The sequence below is a fragment of the Eulemur rufifrons genome, chromosome 8 (assembly GCF_041146395.1).
Source record: "Eulemur rufifrons isolate Redbay chromosome 8, OSU_ERuf_1, whole genome shotgun sequence".
Lineage (NCBI taxonomy): Eukaryota > Metazoa > Chordata > Mammalia > Primates > Lemuridae > Eulemur > Eulemur rufifrons.
Genome location: NC_090990.1, coordinates 81,237,590 through 81,254,997, shown reverse-complemented (window position 1 = coordinate 81,254,997; position 17,408 = coordinate 81,237,590). Strand labels below are relative to the sequence as shown.

General features: G+C 38.2%; 1 protein-coding gene and 1 pseudogene across 2 annotated transcripts in view; one reads left to right on the top strand and one right to left on the bottom strand.

Moving 5' to 3' along the window:
• NME7 (NME/NM23 family member 7) overlaps positions 1-17,408 on the top strand; it is a 196,312-nt gene that overhangs the window by 141,163 nt on the left and 37,741 nt on the right. The window lies entirely within an intron of this gene.
• LOC138391216 (small nucleolar RNA U13) lies at positions 12,312-12,422 on the bottom strand (annotated as a pseudogene).

The following is a 17,408-nucleotide window of genomic DNA, read 5'->3' as shown; positions in this document are numbered from 1 at the left end:
AGTCTGTTCTTCTTTCTCCAGCTCTTTGAGTCTATTCATTAGATTGTCTATTTGTAAGTTTTCTGTCTTTTTGGTATAGGCATTTATGGAAATAAATTTTCCTCTCAGGACTGCTTTAGCTGTGTCCCACAGATTTTGATGAGTTGTGTCTCCTTTGTCATTTAATTCAAAGAATCTTTTGATTTCCGACTTAATTTCTTCATTTATAAAATGATCGTTCAGGAGAAGGTTGTTTAGCTTCCATGACTTTGAGTAGAAATGACAATTTCTGTTCGGGTTCATTGTTACCTTTATTCCACTGTGATCTGAGAAGATGCATGGTATAATTTCTATATTTTTAAATTTTTTAAGACATGCTTTATGTCCTAGGATATGGTCAATCTTGGAGAATGTCCCATGAGCTGATGAGAAGAAAGTATATTCAGTGGTTTTTGGGTAGAATGTCCTGTAGATGTCAGTCAGGCCCATTTGTTCTAGCATTCTATTTAAATCCATTATTTCTTTGTTTATTTTTTGTTTGGAGGATCTGTCCTGTACTGTCAGCGGTGTGTTAAAGTCTCTGGCTATTAAAGTGTTGTTATCTATCATTTGGTTCAGATCAAGTAGGGTTTGCTTTATGAATCTGGGTGCACCTAAGTTGGGTGCATATATATTAAATATAGTTATGTCTTCTTGTTGAATTGTACCCTTCACCAGTATATAGTAACCATCTTTGTCTTTCATTACTTTTGTTGATTTAAAAACTAAGTTATTGGAGATTAAAACCGCCACGCCAGCTTTCTTTTGGCTTCCATTTGCTTGAAATATCAATTTCCACCCTTTTATTTTCAGTCTAAATGCATCCTTGCAGGTTAGATGAGTTTCCTGAAGATAGCAGATACTTGGCTTGTATTTTTTTTATCCATTGGGCCAGTCTATGTCTCTTGAGTGGTGAATTCAATCCATTCACATTTAATGAGAGAACTGATAAGTGAGACAGATTTCTGTTCCTCATGTTGGGTTGAATTTCATTGTTATGTTTTCTCTCTTGAGCCATTGTGATAACTGGGTTTTTATCTTTATCTCTTGAGTAGTTTTACATTCGTGGGTCTTTCTTGTGCTGGACCGTATGTAATTCTGTTTTGAGTACTTCTTGGAGAGCTCGTCTTGTCTTGGTGAATTCTCTGAGTTTTTGTTTATCTGAGAATGTCTTAATTTCACCTTCATATATAAAACTGAGCTTAGCTGGGTACAGGATTCTAGGCTGGGCATTATTCTGTTTCAGAAGAGTGAGAATGGGGCCCCAATCTCTTCTTGCTTGTAAGGTTTCAGTTGAGAAATCTGGCATGATTCGGATGGACTTTCCTTTGTATGTTACTTGTTTCTTTCTCCTTACAGCTCGAAGAAGGGCCTCTTTAGTGGATATTTTGGTCAGTCTGGTAACTGCATCACGTGGTATCTTCCTATTTGCTATGAATCTCCCAGGGGTTCTTTGAGCTTCTTAAACCTGTATATCTAGAGATTTGGCAAGGCCTGGGAAATTTTCCTCAATTATATCTTCAAATAGCTTATCCAACCCTTGCTTATTGTCTTCTTCACCCTCAGGAATGCCAATAACTCTCATGTTAGGCTTCTTCACATAATCCCACATTTCTTGTAGACTCTGGTCTTTTCTCTTGTTTCTGTGCTCTATCTCTGTGACTGACTTATTTAATTGCAAAGTGTTATCTTCGATCTCTGAGATTCTTTCTTCTGTTTGATCAACCCTGCTCTTCAGACTTTGCACTGTGTTTTGTAGCTCCCTGAATAAATTCTTCATTTCCAGGAGTTCAGTTTGATTTTTCTTCAATATTTCAATTTCTTTAGTGAATTTTTCTTCCAAGTCCTGGATCTTTTTTGTGGTTTCTTTGTGTTGGTTATCCATTTTTTCTTGCATAATGTTCAGCTTATTTATGATCCATGTTTGAAATTCTTCCTGTGACATGTTGCTATTTTGAATCTGGTTTGTGTCAATTGGTGGAGAACTAGTAATCCTCTTTGAGGGCAAGGTTTCAGCTTGATTCTTTATACTCCCATAGTTCTTTTGCTGAGCCCTTCCCATCTGGATGAATCATTAAGATCCCTTCTTTCAGCTTTAGTCTGGATAGAGGCACGCCGTGCACACTGATCTTAGGCAGTGTAGCAGACCAGGTAAGCTGCCTCCTCTGTCGCTAGGGAGAGCCCTTCGCGTGTTGTTCAGGATTTTGCTACCTCTGCTGGGGGGCTCTCCTGTTGGGTCCAGCCCCAGAGAATTAACCTGACCCCAAACCGGTTTGAGAGCCAAGACACTGGGCTGTTCTAAATGCATACGTAAAGCGACCCTTTCCCTGCCTTTTCCTCTCCAGGGGTAGTTTCCGCCTCTCTCTGCGTGAAAAACAGTGGCTGGGGGGAGGGGTCGGTGCCCTCCCTCACCCAGCGCCCCAGCCGCTGCAGCTCCCACAGGCGATGGTCCGCCCGCCCCAATGTCCGCAAGGTCCACGCTCCACTCTCTTGCAACCGGGGAAGCACTCGGTGTTCATACAAAGGCGGAGCTCCTAGTGTCGGTCCACGGACTAGGGGAGGGAGCCGCCCAGGGAGCCGCCCGGTACCCAATCGCTCCGCAGCAGCTAGGCTGTGTACCCCGACAATGGAGGCCGCCGGACTGCAGATCACTGGTGCTGGGGTTGAATGCTCAGGGTCCGGCAGGGGCCGGAGGAGCCGTGGACCAAGGGAGCCCAGCCCCCCGCGTAAAGGAGACAGTTCGGTGTCTGCTAGGCACCTGTTGCAGCTTTTCGCAGACCCTTTCCCGCCAGATGTAGTCCGCGCACAGAGCCCCGGGTCCAAAATGCCTCCCGCTAATGTCTCTTCTCCACAGTGCCCCATGTCTCCTGTGGCGATTCTGCACCGACTTCAGGCAGATCTCCAATTGAGTGGGTGTGGAGGTCAGTGGGGGAACAAGCTGCTTTCCTGTGGGGCTGAACCCACCGCACTCTCTGGTGAGGTGGGTACAGCCATTCCACACTCCACTCTCTATTGTCTGTCCTGCACTCTCCAGATTTTCGAGATCTTATTTCCCGTTCACCTCAGACTTTTCTTGCTCTCTGTGTCCCACGCTGATTCTCCATGGATTCACACCGCCGTTCTTGTGGGGGAGCGAACCTCTAGCATTGTGGCAGGCCGAGATCTATGCCTTCCCCTCCAGGAGCGCGAATCCAGGAGGTCACCTCCACTCCGCCATCTTTTTCCCCCCAAAATTTAGCTTTTTTAAAACCTTTCAATAATAATGACAATAAAACACCAACCATATATCATTCACAATTTATTTGCAGAAATTCAAATTGGTACCTAGTTATCTCAGTTATTTGTGCTTAATAGTATTTGTGCTTGAATGTCTCGTTCTCAAACAGATCTAGCCTGCCCCCCATTTATAGTTGTACACCCTGACATTCTCAATTGCTTCTTCTACCCTATTTTGTGTTACTTTTTTCTGTAACAAATATTAGCTTCTAAACAAACTGTACCATTTACTTATTGAACACATTTACGTTTTGTTTCCTCCCACTAGCATGTAAACTCCAGGAAGAGAAAAGAACTTTTGTTTTTTCACTGATCTATTCAGAAGAGTGTCTGGTACATAGTAGGAACTCAATATATGTCTTTTTGAGTGGATGAATGAAAGTTCAGGGAAAGATATGAATTAAATTTCCATTATGTATTGTTTAAATATACACCTCATGAGCTATTTGTTGTGACTGCTATATCCAGTCACTGATCCAAAAACTTTATACCCATTCACTCTAATCCTCAATTCCCTTCAAAGTAGATTTCTAGTGCCCATCGTACAGATGAAGAAACTGAGGCCCAAAGAAGCTTATTTTAAAACTTTTAAAAATTTATCTTTTTATTTTTTTCCAAAAGACATATTCTTATTAAAAACTAAAGCCAGGATTTGAACTTTGTTTTGCATGGTTCCATCTTGAATTTTTATGATTCAAAATCTCAAGAATATAATTTTTACAAATTATAACTTCATCTAATGCAAGAACCATGTTTTAAATGTCCTCAAAGCACTTCAGAATGAATTCTCCTGCTGGGTTAGTCTCTGGTATCTCCAGCATGATTTCTGTTTGTGATAGTAGCACCAATAGATATTTTGTACATGAGAGTGGTGACATTCTAGGTACCAACCTCAAAAGATTAGTTATATGATATCCTGATTCACTTCGATAACCTATCATGAAACTGTCACCCATGGAATTTTAATTCTGTGAAGACAATTACCTATGTATCCTTTGGAATTTGGTACTTCTTATGACTCTCCTAGTATTTTGAATTTTGTTGTAGCTTTGCCTACTTCTCTGGCCTTAACATCTTCCATTCAGGCTAAAGACTGTCAAAAGACAAAATTACAACAAATTTAGTTTAAAAATCTTAATTGGCTTTTATTTGCGATTCTAGAATCAGGAAACACCTCCTTCTATAAAATAGAATGAGTACGCCAATGATCTGAGCAGAAGAGTTTGGTTTTAGGCAGAAAAGGGCTGAGGAAAGCAGAAACAGAAAACAAAAAGCAGAATGATTGTTTTAGAGTTATTTTTCTTGAAAAGGTTAAAGCAGAGGGGATTTTCTTATCATGCTGCCTAAAACTGGCTTGTGTGGAGATTTGGCTGTTATCTCTCACTCTGCTGATTTCCTGAAAGGTCAGATAAACAACTTAGCTTCCACTTGGTGACATGGAATTTTACCATGAGTGACTCCATTTTGGTTTGGTCTGTTGGGCCTATGGCAGGAGCTCAGCGCAAACTCATGGCCTCCCATAAATTTTATTTAACAGGACTATGCCCCCCCCCACTTCTGCCCCCACTTTCTTGTCCTTTGCTTTTCATTCCATAGGTACCACTTTGGCCCCCACAGGGATTGAAGAATTTACATAAGTATCTTCTGTAGTATACCTTTTCTTTTTCTTTTTCTTTTTTAATTTTGGCATTTACCTGATTTCCATTTCCCCAGCCCTTAAGTGGTTTTCATTTCCCCACTCCTTATATCAGCCTCCTTTGCCTCACTATTTTTCAACATGTCTATCTGAATGATTCTCACAAAATATTTGCCTTTCAGTCCTTTTATTTTCTTTTTCCTCTTAAAAAATATTTCCCCCTAGTGATTCTTTTACTACTCTTCACCTGCATGAACTATTTTTTACCAAATGATACTATTTCCTTTAAGGGCTTTTAGCTTACTATTTAACCTTTTTTCTTTCCACTTTCTTATTTATAGAGGAGATTACTTGTTCTGAATATCATAAAAATAATCATAACCATATTTCAATCAAACATATCCCCATCACAGTCAGAAGGAGGGGCTCAGCTTTGCCTAAAGCAGCGTGCATGGAGGATGCAGCATCACCACCAGCTGGAGCTGCTAGCATTTCAAATCCCAGGAGGCCACAAGAACATGTGCCAGGCTTTATCTGCCTAATGCATGTGCTACTTGTCAGCTTCAAATGTCAACCCTCAGCTGCATTACTTAAAGACAGTAGACTTTGTGTTGTGATGGAAAGAAAATATTTTTAAACCTTCTTGAGACCCTGGGAAGTTACCATTTTTGGACACGAAAGAGCCTGTCACCTTACAAGTCTATCAGTAGGTAAAAGCCATTGACACCAGTGCCAGGTTTGAGTCCAGGATCGGTTACAGTTGGTATGAATAGTACACTGTTCTCAGGATGTTATTAGTAAGACATTTTATTTATATCTCAGTGAGACAGTCCTACCATATGGAAGGCCAAAGAGAGCAACTTTGGGGGTCCTTAAGTGTAACCATGCAGACATGCCATCCTTTCATCTTTGTATGTTGACTTTTGCTTAGTGACACCAGATAGCAAAGCACTAACCATTAGTTCTATATAGTTAAGTACATATATGCTTGATCTTTTTGAAAGCACATAATTCAAATATAATGAAAATATTAGCTCACAGTACATATAATTTAGGAATTGACTATTCACATTATAAAAGAATTCTATACTTTCCAATTTCTATGCACTCCCTTTCAGAAGTGCTTCAAAAGGGAGTTTCCTTATATTTTAAATAAAACCTAAATTTAACACATTTAATGTAAAAAGTGAAACACATATGTTTGGGAAAAATAGCCTACCCTCATTCACAAGGTTATACATTTATATGTTATACATGCTGTTTTATGTACCATAACTACGCTGTTGAGACCACATAGTTTGTCTCAGTACAATGACCCTACCCAGAGCTCTAGGTATATAAAATTTACAAAACTTAGAGAGTAAACTAACGCAAAGGAGGGCAGAGTATACCATATTCCCTTTATTCTTATTTCCCGAGTAGATTGTCCCTTGGTATCCAAGGGTGGTGATTCCATGACCTCCCTCAAATATAAAAACTCAAGGTTGCTCAAGTCCCTGATATAAAATGGCACGGTATTTGCCTCTAACCCTTTGCCTACCCTCCCATATACTTTAAACCATCTCTAGATTACTTATAATATCTAATATAATGTCAATGCTAAATAAATGTTGTTGTATTGTTTAGGGAATAATGACAAAAAAGTCTGTACGTGTTCAGTACAGATGCATTTTTTTTCAAATATTTTTGATCCAAGTTTGGTTGAATCCACAGATATGGAACCTGTGGGTGTGGAGGGCCAACTGTACCGTCTCTCTGGATATCACCAGCTATCCCAGCCTTGAGTGATTCTTGACTTCCTTCAAGCACCTACACCATTAATTGTCTATACCTCTCATCTGTCAGTTGGCATATGCTCCTTGTATAGTTTATCTTTTATGTATATTCCTCACGTCTCAACCTAGAAACTGCTTAGAGGACCTGCCTTATACCTTGTTGGTATCTCCAATACTAGTACAATGCTCTGACACAGTGCTTCTCAAACTTTCATGTATTTTACATAGGAAATACCTGGGGATCTTGTTCAACTGAAAACTGTGATTCCGTTGGTCTGAGGTGGGGCCTGAGATTCTGTGTTTATGGCAGACTTCTAGGTGACGTGATGCAGCTGGTCAACAGCACACATTGAGTGACAATTCTCTAGCAAACTTTCAGCAAATGTCTGTTGATGATGCTATTTGTTTCAGAAAAAGGATGAAAGATTTAAATTTTGTTAGATGATTTATTTTTCTGCAATATGCAAACATTGCTAAGGTGGGTACAGTCCACTCACTGTAGTCCCAGCTACTTGGGAGGCTGAAACCGGAGGATCACTTGAGCCCAGGAGTTCAAGGCCAGCCTGGGCAACATAGCAAGACCCCTATCTTAAAGTTTAAAAGAAGTTTTAAAAAATAATATTTTTATTTTTTCCTAATTACTGAAGTTCGTGTTTATTACCCCCACCTCCCAATCCCTCAAAAAAAAAAAAAAAAAAAAAAAAGGGAGGGAAAATTATGGAAAAGAACCAAGACTTAACAAAACAAAATTTATAACTGTTGCTGTTTGTCTACTTCCCAGAAATAAACACTGTAAACATTTTGGCCTTAAACCATTGTCTTTTGTTAACATATATTATAAAAATAAAATTAAGATCATATAATAATATTTTGTAGCATCCTCATTTAATCAAAAATATGTTATAGTCTTCTCTGATATCAGTAAATATTGTTATTAATGGCTACACAGTGTTCCAGCATATGGATTAATTAACCATTCTCCTATTATTGATTTTTTTTCAAAATTTTATATACAAGAACATTGCAAATACCATACTTGTATATAAATGTTTGCACAAGTTGTTTTATTATCTTAGAATTAATTTCTAGAGGCGAAATTGCTGGGTAGGAGGATAAAAGATGTTCATTTATAATTTGTTTTTTCTTGCCTGTTCTAAAACTATAGTAGTCATTTAATGGACTTTGACTTAAATGATTTCATGGTTTCCTTTGAAAATTATTCTCTCTGTATAGCAAAACTTATGTTGATTCCTGAAGCACATTAGTATACAAAAGAGTTTCTTGATATGTGGAATACCAATTAACCTGAGGAGATCATAAACAGTAGGCATTGAGATGAATAGCATTTATCAACTTGACTTACCAGCTTACACCGCCATAGTTCTGTTATGGTCTTGTCACATGGAGACATTATATTGTGCCAACGGTACAGAAAGCAACTCACAAATGAATTTTAATTGAGAATGACTGACTGACTGCCAAAACACAAATTTTTCTTTTACATTTTTTTCCCTTATGCAGAGAATTTTATTTGTTAACCATACTTTACTCTGAGTGAACCAACCAAAAAGAATATAAGAAAAGGAAAGCTGGTTAATTATTTCCTTCTATTAGTCTAAGGAGTACTGAGCTAACAAATCTTGACAGTATGTTAATTTATTGTGTTTCAAACTCTCTTTGTATCATGTTGAAAAGCAGAATTCAGTATAAAAACAATGACATTTTAAAAACAACTGAATTACATGAGCCCATGTACCACAGCACTGATTTAAAAATAGGACTTACTTTAATATAACTTATTAAACAAATAGAGCAAAATTTTTTTTTTTTTTTTTTTGAGACAGAGTCTCTCTCTGTTGCCCAGGCTAGAGTGAGTGCCGTGGCGTCAGCCTAGCTCACAGCAACCTCAAACTCCTGAGCTCAAGGGATCCTCCTGTCTCAGCCTCCCGAGCAGCTGGGACTACAGGCATGCACCACCATGCCCGGCTAATTTTTTCTATATATATTTTTAGCTGTCCATATAATTTCTTTCTATTTTTTAGTAGAGATGGGGTCTCGCTCTTGCTCAGGCTGGTCTCTGAACTCCTGAGCTCAAACGATCCACCCACCTCGGCCTCCCAGAGCGCTAGGATTACAGGTGTGAGTCACCGCGCCCGGCCAGAGCAAAATTTTATACAAATATTTTCTGAGTTTAAATAGCTTCATGAGCCAGGCGTGGTAGCTCATACCTATAATCCTAGCACTCTGGGAGGCCAAGGCAGGAGGATCACTTGAGCTCAGGAGTTTGAGACCAGTCTGACGAAGAGCGAGACCCCATCTATACTAAAAATAGAAAAATTAGCCGGGCATCGTAGCATGTGCCTATATTCCCAGCTACTCGGGAGGCTGAGGCAGGAGGATCATTTGAGCCCAGGTGTTTGAGGTTGCTGTGAGCTAGGCTGATACTACGGCACTCTAGACTGACAACAGAGCAAGACTCTGTCTCAGTCAATAAATAGATACACAGGTAGGTAGATAAATAAATAAATAACTTCATGAAGATAAATCTTTCATAAATTGAAATATTTAGTGCATAAGATGACAATTTTGTGGTTTTTAAACATTCATTGAGTGCCTGCAATAAAAAGTACCTATAGTTACATATCACTATCATAATTAAAATATCTATTAGTATGTATAATTATAAGTTAACTAAATTTTTTAAAAGCTTATAATGTCATTAATGTCCTATTTTATAGTAAGAATTTGAGGCAGTGTATATAAATTTATACAATATAATAAGGTAAAGTGAGTGAGGACATCAAGACAGAGCAAATGAGACTTCAAATGATAAAATGTATGTCATGAAGTCCCGTACTTTTATCATGGGGGTAGGGGGTTATGATGTAACTCAGCCTTTAGACATCCACATAATCAAGTATTAATATATCAGTGTCTATGAGATAAATGAGTTGCTCACAAAAAGCCCAACTTTCCTGATACCTAAGAGAAAATTCCTTCATGGATTTCAAAAAAGACACTGTGTGATCCAGCACTCACTGTCCTAAGTAACAGTCAGTTTCTTAGGCAATTCCTAATACAAGGCTGGTGGTATCACCCCAGTATGTAACAATTATATGAGAAGTCAGAATGATCTGATCCTATCGGTGATGCAATATAGAAATAGAGTTGTAAAAGAAATGATGTGTTTGTTGTATTCCTTTAAACATTTTCCTCTTTAATGCAAGGTTTTGATAAGTATTGAATGACAAGTTCAGAGTTCAACTCCCTGGAACATAACTGCAATGTGGTTATTGTGTATCTCCATGCAAGTGCAGAGTGGTGTGTTTCACCTCTTAGCCAAGCCAGGTGTGTGCTTCTTGTGGAGATTGAGGAGAATAACATGGACATTCAGTTCAATGGATGGACACCCTTAAGGAGGCAGGCCGAGAGAGTGTACCCACAGGCAGGACCTGGATTTATTTCCAGCATTGGTTGCACAGAAGTGAGCGAACAATCAAGTTTCCAAAGCTCTCTGACATAGATCATGCCTACATAGTTTTAGTCTGAAATTAAACAGTTGATCAGATGCTTAATTAACCCCTGCCATAAAATAAAACACACACACACTCAAAGCAAAACAAAAACCTTAATTAAACTACTCATAGACCATTTGTCCTTGATGCTTATTATTTTCTGATATACTCTCTAAGAGGAACTTGTTACAAAATGTACCTTTAGGTATGTAAATGAATTAACTTGCTATATAGGGTACAGAATCAAGAAAACCTCTTAAATGAGTAAGACATATATTGCACATATTCAAAACCTCAGAGCAATAGAATATTCAGATCCTTACCCTAGGTGGTTCCTATGAAGCCTGTCCAAGTAGGAGTTGCAAAATGGTGTCTAGAGGCTGGGGTTCTGTCTGTGGTGCCATTTTGTTATTTGTACAAGTCTCAAATTTCAACTCTCAACCTGGTGAAGCACAATTTAAAAGCAACAGTTAGGCCAGGCACAGTAGCTCGTGCATGTAATCCTAGCACTTTAGGAGGCTGAGGGGGAAAGATTGCTTGAGGTCAATAATTCAAGATGAGCCTGAGCAACATAGTGAAACCCCATGTTTATAAAAAATGGAAAAATTAGCCAGGCATGGTGGGATATGCCTGTCAGCTACTTGGGAAGCTGAGGTAGGAGAATCTCTTGAGGCCAGAAGTTTGAGGTTTCAGTGAGCTACCACTCCACTGCACTCCAGCCTGGGTGACAGAGCGAGACCTTGTCTCTGAATGAATGAAACAATTAGAGAAGTGGTCACAACTCTTCCCTTATGCAGTAGAAAAACTCTAATTTTATTGCAATTTCCCAGTGTAAATTCTAATTGGTGTCAAATACATGTATTTCATAAATCATGGTATATAGTTGTTGAGTACTTAAAAAAATTAAAGTGCCTGGAGAAGATTCAGTTCAATGCAAACATCATATATTAAATACCTCCTTATGTGAGATGTACTGAATGCTGTAAGAGTTACTAAAATGGACAAGACACAATCCCATTTCCAATGGATTTATCAACTCTTGGGAAGAGACATTCACAATTAAGTTTTTGCATGCTCAGTAAATAGTAACTGAACAATAGAACATCTATTATGTACTAGGCCCTGTTCTTGGCATTCAGGATACAGCAGAAAACAAGACAGATATGATCTGTGCTCTTACAGAGAGACAACATAAAATTTCAGTTATAAGTCACTGTGCTAAGCACCCTTTGTAGCACAGGGAGTTATTAACTCTAGCTGGGGATTGAGAAACACTTCATGGAGGTGACATTTTTTTCTAGAGGCTTAGAGTTTTGCTGACCAGAAAAGAGGGGGAAAAATATTCTAGGAGAAAGAACAGCATCAACAAATTATGGTGAAATGTAAATGTATTGATAAGCGTCTCCACCTCATTATGTTTGAAAGGGATTTTGAATATTACAGAGAGAATACACAGGATTCAGTGTAAGTTTTGTAAAGAGGTTTACTGTTATGGCAAGTATGTATGTCCTCTTTTTTATCCTAGGTCCATGTACAAATTTTTGTTTCTCTTTTATCTGCCTTTTTCACTTCTAAATAGTTTCTAAAGCATGAACCATGTAGAAGTGTATTGAAGGAATAAGACAGTAGCTCAGGGTAAGATTGAGAAGTTCTTTGAATTGTTGTGCCTTATAACTTTGGACTTATTTTATAAGCAGTGGGGAGCCATCAGAGGTGTTTGAGTCAGGGAGAAATTGCATCATGCTGACTCCCATTGCATCTTGCTGAACTAAGGTAGCAGCTATGAAGAATGGAAGGAAGCTCACAGAAGCAAGAGTATCCTGAGGAACCTGCCATGGCACCCGAGAGTCCCCTCCTTTGTGCTCCTATAGCACTTTGCATATATCTCTAGTAGGGCTCTTGTCACACTGTGGTGGCTTTTACAGTGGTATATTGGAATCAGCTTGCACCAGCTTACAAGTTCCAGTTGTTAGTGGCACTTCCCAATTCCATGTTATGCTATGATGGGAGTATTTACATCATGAAAATGAGCAAACAATATCAATCAGTTTTTTATTGTTTTAAGTTTTTTTCCTTTTTTTTCTTTGTTAACGTCAGATGCATAATGTACCAATGTTGTAACAAGGTTTGAGGGAGGCACATCTCACACATTAGTTGAAAACCCAATCATCACGCTTATGAATTTATGAACTATAAAAGGATCAGTTTGTTTCTTGAAAGCTGTTTGTTAAACAATTACCAGCACATCACTGTTTATTAACCTGACTTCTTGTAAGACTCTTATCTCTTAGAATAAAAATACCATCTTACTAATTTTCATTGTCTTCTTTCTAGCACCAGTACCTCACATATTATAGGTATCGATAGATACTTATTGAATAAATGGAGAGACAGTAGCAAATGAGATCAACAAATTAGGTAGTGACCAATTGGTTGTGGATAATGAATGAAATACTTAGAAATAGCCCTTTATTATCAAGCCTGAACATTTGGGGAGATAGTGATACCACTAGGAACTAAAGCAGAGAAATTGAATTGGTAAGTGTGGAGGAGATGGAGGGAAGGGATAGTAAAGGAAGAGAATTGTTTTGATTTGGGGCATGTTGTGTTTGAGGTGCTAGCAAAAGGCCAGGGTTGGAGATGCTCAGCATTCATTCCAATTATTATCGAATGAGAGTTTTGAAATTACTTTTCCTGTGGTTTTCTAAAATAACTATATAGGCTAGTTGAAGTTCAAAGTTATCATTTTTTTAAAGATTTTTTCATTTCAATAGTATAAGAGAAAATCAATTTTTCTAGGGCATTCTGAACATAGTTGTGGCAGGGAAAAGCAGAGATCAGAGTCTAGAAGAGAATGTCTGAGGAAATAGAATGTTTTGTAGCAGTGTAAATTTGGTGTTTGAAGATCATAGTCACAGTTTACAATTCTATTAGGAAGAGAGAATGAATTTCAGGGGAGGATAAAGTTACCTTTATGATGTAACTCCTAAAGAAAATTTTTTGTTTTTAAAAAAGCTAGCATAAAGACCATGAGAAAAAATACCTTTTTGCAATAAAGACTTGGGGAAGGAAAATAAGGTACTTTCTGAAGGCAACAACTTTAATCTAAATTATCTAAGTAATGAGATATTCTGATATATTAAATGTTCTAATTAATTGAATAATTCAGTATATTCTGGACACAAATGAGTACTTTTTTAAAAAAACGTAACCAGGAAAATATGCTTGACTTGCAACTATGGTAAATAGAGTTTATTCTTTCCTTTATAAATGAGAATCTTGCTTCAAGATCATATATAAGAATGTGAGTTATTGCATTATTGGTGAGTATATATTTTTAAAATAGGTAGTAGTAATAGGAAAGTCCAACAAATAAGATGAAAGATTATTTACTATAATGTGATCTCTAATGTTTAGGGTGAATTGATCTTTTCTGTGCTACAGATATTTATCAGAAGATTCATTAGTTCTTCAGGGAATTCAGATGTGTCTTAATATCCCAATTGGAAAAGTCATTTATGATCATGTACTTGTAAATTTAATGCTACTCAGGGGATTTGTCCCATCCCACATATTTGCCACATGATGTTTTATATCTGTGATTAAACAGTAATATTATCCTCAATCAAGGTCACAGAAAAAGTCACTTTCAGAGATATCAGGGCTATGGGGTTAGTACTTAGAGTTCTTGACTCCATTCTCAGACAAGTGTGCCCTAGTTTGAGAAACTCTGATATGCACAACCATCAACTCACAAAATAGATAAATTAAGTGGTGATTACTTACATTTCAAAAGGATTTTCTTCAGGGTTCCTTCAAATTGGCACTTCTGAAAAGTATAATACAGCCAAAGGAACCTGGACTCTACTGGTAACCAAGAGGGTTAGTTTCTCTACTCTATCATTAACAAAGTTAATGAGGTGTATAAATTTGGGCATGTTAGTCATTCCATTCATCCATTCACTCCTCCACTAAATCATGAATACTGTCAGTCAGTGAATCATGAGCATCCTGTGTGTTAGATATAAAAAGTCCATAGTTCCTTGCCTTAAGGAGTTTACAGATTACAGCAGTGAGACAGATGCATGAACAAATAAATGGAATAAATTTTCAGTGGTTGAGGCAAGGCAGCCTGTTAGAAGACCACTATTGTCTAAACAAGATGACCAAGTGTAGACTTGGAAAGTGAGGAAAGAATGCAATGCTAAAGAAGTAGAATATTCCATGTTATTTGGTGACAGATTGGATGTGGGGCCCAAGGAGGAAAGAGAAGAGTCTTGGGATGATTCTCAAGCTTTTGGCCTAGGTAACTTGGTTAAACTGTGGTGCCATTCATGAAGAGAGGGAATTTAGGAGGAGGAGGAGGAGTTTGGAAGACAAGAAATTTGTTTTGGACAAGCTCAGTGTAAGAGACCAGGTGAAGTTGGTTAGGCAGTTGTATATTTTAGTCTGGAACTCAGGAGAGAGAACTGGCCAGCAATTAGAGATTAAAGAGTCATCTGAAGAGATGTGAGTATAGCGAATGAGATTGCCCAGGGAGAGCCAGGAGAGACGAAGAGAATATGGAGTGAACCCTATGCTGTAAGAAGAGGGAAATAATGGAGCCTGAGGAGGAACAGTCAAGAGGAAAACCTGGATTATGGTTTCAACTGGGCTGAATAAAGGGAGAGTCTCAGGAATAAGGGAATGGTCCATAGTGCTAAATGTTGAAGAAAAGTCACAAATGGAGGGAGTCTGTGGACAATTAGAAGGGTATCAGTGTTCTTTGCCAAAGCAGGTTAGGTAGAGTTGTGGGGCAGAAAGGTTGAAGACTAAATGGAAATGGAGTTTATGAAGACTTCTAGAAATGGAAGGGAAAAGGTGAGAAGTAACTAAAGTTGTCTATTTTTTTTTAATGATGAGGGAGACATGAACCTTTTTTTTTTTTTTATAAGCCTGTGCTTTTCCTGGGAAACATGAGCATTTTTATAGGATGCAGAGAGAAGTTATTGGAAAGAGAAAGGTGAAAATACAGGAATCCTGTAGTCCTGCTTCTCCAGAGGTTGAGGTGGGAGGATCTCTTGAGCCGAGGAGTTCAAGGACACCCTGCGCAGCACAGCAAGACCCCATCTCAAAAACCAAAATAAAACAAAAACAAAAGAAAATACAGGAGAAAAGGGAATTATGGTGGAGGCAGTTTCCTGACCTAGAGTGGCAAAGAGATGGGAGGCTTAACTATTCAAAGGAGAAGAAACACCCCTTTCTTTGGCACTGAATGAAAGGAGGGCGGGGTGTCCTGTGAGTATAGAAGTTTGAGGGAGATGAACATCTTGATAATCTTAATTTTTTCTGTGAAGCAGAAAACAAAGTTGTCTGCTGAGAGAAAAGAAGTAGTTAAGGATGAAGGCGTGAGGATAATGGTGAACATTTGCAATGCCTGCTGTGGAGGATAAGTGCGCAATGGACATGATAGCTGATAGAGAGACAGGATTATAACCCAGGATGGCAGTGTGAGAAGCATAGTTAGATTGACTGCCCTCAAGAATATGTTCCTGTGTATACTAAGGTCTTCTTAGCAGTCTTGGCTCAGCTCAGTAGAATGTTGCTGAGAAGTTATCTTTATGTCATAGGAGAGAGCTATTATCCTCTAGGTCTTGACCGTCCAGTATGATAGCCATTAGCCACATGTAGCTCTCAAGTACCTGAAACATGGCTGGTTTGAATTGAGATCTATTGTACATAAACTATACACTCAGGACTTTGAAGACTTGCTATAATATGACTTAAGAATGTAAAATAGCTCACTAATAATTTTTATATTAATTGCCTACTGAAATGATAATATTTTATATATATATATATATATATACAGGGTTAAATAAATTATATTAAGATTAATTTCACTTCTTTTTACTTTTTAATGTGGTCACTAGATAATTTAAAATTATATATGTGGCTCACATTATATTTCTACTGGACAGCACTACCATTTGTAATTATGGGGGAAGGTGAGATGGTTTCAGAAATGCTAACCTTAGTCTGGAATCTTAGTTGCTCACTGCAACTGCAAAGGGAATCACAGAGGACCTGGGGCAGTTTAGGAAATTAACCTTTTGAAGAGAGTTTGCCTCAAATGATTGGACCTTTGGATATGCTCTTTCTTCAGTGCTGGATTCGAGGTCTAAGACTGACCATAGAATCAGATTATCCATATCTGTAAAAGGCAAAAACTGTTTGCCTTGTCAACATACTAGGGAATTTGTGAGATTCATAGGAAATAGTACGTGCATTTAAAAATGCAAGTACTATGTAAGTGCCTCATTGTTAGCTATAAAAGTTTACTTATAATATTAAAAAAAAACTTATTTATAATATTACATACAATGATTGTAACTACTGAGTGCCTCCAATTTGGCCACTTTTTGGGCATTACCTCTTAATTCAGCCTAGTGTGCTGAACCCAGGCCTTTAAGGCACCAAGATTTTTCCACTAACTGCTGAAATTAATATTGCTACTATAGGACAAGAAACTTAAATTATGTAAAATCTCTATCTTATTTTATAAAGTGGATATACTTGTACTAAGATCAGTTTGTTAGACCACTGCTATTTCTGTTGGTACTTATACAACTGCACTGCTATTAGAGAGGTTTTAGCTAGAAGACTAATTGGTTTTATGTGATTTGGGGGGAGCAATTTCAATAGGGTGGTGAAGATGAAAGCCAGATGATAAGAAGGCACTTAGTAAGTAGGAACAGGGAAAAGAGCTCTTTGTAGAGATGAGGGAGAGATGGAACCTCAGAGTATCTCCGAAGGTTCAGAGTAGGAAACAGAAACCAGCTTAGGATTTTTTTTTTAAAGGGGTTAAATAGTGTTAAGTAGTGTTAGTAGTGTTAGTAGTTAAGTAGTGTTTACAACCTCACTGGGAGGGCTGCAGGGCCTGAAGTCAGGGGTTGCCGCTGGAGCTACTGATTTCAAGAGTACCTTACCATACATACCTCTAGAATCCAGAAGCTGCTGCTACTGCCTCCACTGCTACTCCCACCACTGGCTCTCTCACCCAGGAATCTGGTGTCTCCAGGCACTCGTGCCTCCCACCTTGTCTGCCAGCAGCAATATCGGCAGGAAGATGGCCTCTGCTCAGTTCTGCCTTCTAAATCTCGTTTGGAACTTCCACATCTCAAGGACTCAAGCTAAAGGGGTGTCTGG